The sequence below is a fragment of the Triticum dicoccoides genome, chromosome 6B, assembly GCF_002162155.2.
Source record: "Triticum dicoccoides isolate Atlit2015 ecotype Zavitan chromosome 6B, WEW_v2.0, whole genome shotgun sequence".
Classification (NCBI taxonomy): Eukaryota; Viridiplantae; Streptophyta; class Magnoliopsida; order Poales; family Poaceae; genus Triticum; species Triticum dicoccoides.
Window position 1 is genome coordinate 708413553 of NC_041391.1, and position 2770 is coordinate 708416322.

Consider the following 2770-nt stretch of genomic DNA (forward strand, 5'->3'; position numbering starts at 1 on the left):
GCGCGCGCCACCCGTTCCCCGACCCCATCGCCGTCGCCGCGCGCGCCGCCCCTTCCCCGACCTCGTCGTCGTCGCCGCGCGCGCCGCCCCTTCCCCAACCCCGTCACCGTCGCCCCGACCACACGCCGCCGTCTTCGGTCCGGCCGCCGGCGCCCTTTCCTCTTTTTTTTGTGCATTTGATGTATATGTTCTCTGTGTATATATGTATATGTTCTCTGTGTATATATGTTCATATATGCAAAAGTTAGATTTTAGAAAAACTTTATATATGCAAAAATTTATACATATATGTATGTATAGATGTATGTATGTGGATATATACATGAGGGGGGTCGATATACCCCCTCTCCGATAGCATTTTTGTGCATTTTAGGTTAGTGTATATATATGTTGATGTATATATGCAAAAGATAGATTTTTAGAAAAAAATAGTATTTTTTCTGTTGATGATATGATGATGTTTTTTTTCATATGTGCATTTTTTCATAGATGTATTATTTTTTTAAGTTGTTACTGGATATTGATTTTAGGTTAGTGCATTTTAGGTTAGTGTAGAGGAGAAATTTAAAGTAAAATAAGGAAAAGGAAGAAAAGAGGAAGAAGGAAGAAGGAAGAAAGAAGAAGAAAAAGAATGAGAGGAAAAAGGAAAATAAGAAGATGAAGAAGAGGAGAGGAAGAAGAGGAGAAATAAATAAGAAGAGGAAAAAAGAACAAAAAGAAGAGGAGAAGAAGAAAGGAATAGAGGAGAAGAAGAAAAAATAGAAACCTCTTTTTTTTTCTTCCTTCTTCCTTCTTCCTCTTTTCTTCCTTTTCCTTAATTATTTTCCTTTCTCGTCGTTGTCACATCGTTGTCGATATAACCCCCTCGAGATAACTTCGACATGAGGGGCGGTCAATATAAATACCCCCCCCCCCCTCGGCCCTTTCGCTCGACCAAAACTCTCGAGGACACCCCAAACCCTAGAGAAGCAGCGTCGAGGCCACTAACATGATTCCTTATTGTGATTAGCTGGCTAGTTCTACGTTTGCCACTAGTTCCATCTGTACCATATATAAACATGTTGTAAATATTTGCAGAAACTATGGAGCACTGCCGAGACGAAGAAACAGAAGCAATATTGAGGGACATAATCGCAAATGGAAGGGATGAAGTTGCATCATTTCTCCTCGACACCGTTGTTGGTCAGCTGGAAGAACAGGGTGAAGAAGAGGGCTATGTTCATGATGGCTTCGGCCCATTAATGCCGGTACAAGAACAGGACTATGTTCATGATGGCTCCGGTGACACAATGGAGGAACTAGAAGGAGACCGTGCTGACTGCTCCGGTGACCGAACCGAGCCCGGCCAGGTATATATATATTAGTTAAGCCCGTGCTGACTAGTTAATTGATGCTTCCATTGTTTTGGTATATGTACACATATTAATTACTCTCGTCTTTCTTCCTTATAATTTCCCTCCGGATCAAGCACAACTTCGGTAAGGAGACGAGGCCCGAAGAAAAAGTTGAGCTCGGATGAAAAGTTTGAGATCATAGAAATCGCGCCCGATGGCGAACCGATTGAACCCATCTGGACAAGGAAGGCATTTTCTTCTTAGTGCGGAGTTCTTGTTAGAGAGAAGATCCCGATCAGCATCCAGCAATGGTATAAGCCTAAGGAGGAAGACCCTAGGTGTCTTATGTCAATGATACACAGAAAGAATATCTTTGGACTGAGGTGAAGGCAAATTTCACCCTACCGCCAGAGGAGGATCCGGAGAAGCCAGTTAAAGAGGAATTAATCAAGTCTTGTGCTCTTAAGAAGATGGCAACCCTAATGAGGAGGTGGAGGAAAGAGCTGAACAAGTTTGTCAAAAATAAAAAGACACCAGAATTCATCGGCAAATATGAGAAGATCAAAGATCACTGGCCCGCATTTGTGGACCACAAGACATCGGAAAAGAGTAAGAAGATGTCGTAGACAAACAAGAAAAATGCTGCGAAGAAGACGCTTCACCATCGCACGGGTTCAGGTGGCTACCTGCAAGCCCGGCCTAAGTGGTCCAAGGCTGAAAATGATCTGCTTGAACAAGGGATCGAACCAGAGACAATGAGATGGCCAGACCGTTGCCGGACTTGGTTCTTCGGGTCTGGCGGAACCTTGGACCCTGTAACAGGGTTTTGCCAGTGGACGGACGAGCAACTAGAAATACCTGTCAAGAACCTTCGACACTATATTGATGCAGTGCAGCGAGGGACGTTCCTTCCAAACAGGGAGAAGGACGAGCTCACAATGGCCCTTGGGAATCCTGAGCACCCTGGACGGACACGAGGCACGCCAGGCTCCATTCCGTGGAAGGTTGGTTTTCCGGACGCAGGGGGTTACAAAACCCACGAGAGGTGGAAGAAACTGGAGCAGGACCAACTGCAGGCGCTGCACGAAAGGGTAATGGGGCTAGAGGATCGAGAAGAGGAACGAGAAGCAGCAGATCGCAGCAAACGACCTGCCGAAGCTTCCCCCAAAGCTACCCCGCCATCTCAGCGGAGAAGCAGCATGGCTTCCACCGAGCTGCTTCAGCCGGAGCATGTCTTGACGGCTCCTGCCAGCTATCCCGTGGATGGTATCACGGAGTCTAAAAATTGCCACATGATGGCGCGATGGATGACTTTGAAGGTCAAGGCGGCTGTTGGCCAAGTTTATCCTAGTGGACCCGGCAGAACTTATCACTGCCAGGCAATTCCAAAAGGATATGTTAAGGTGATGGTGGATGAAATAACGGAGGGATTTGAG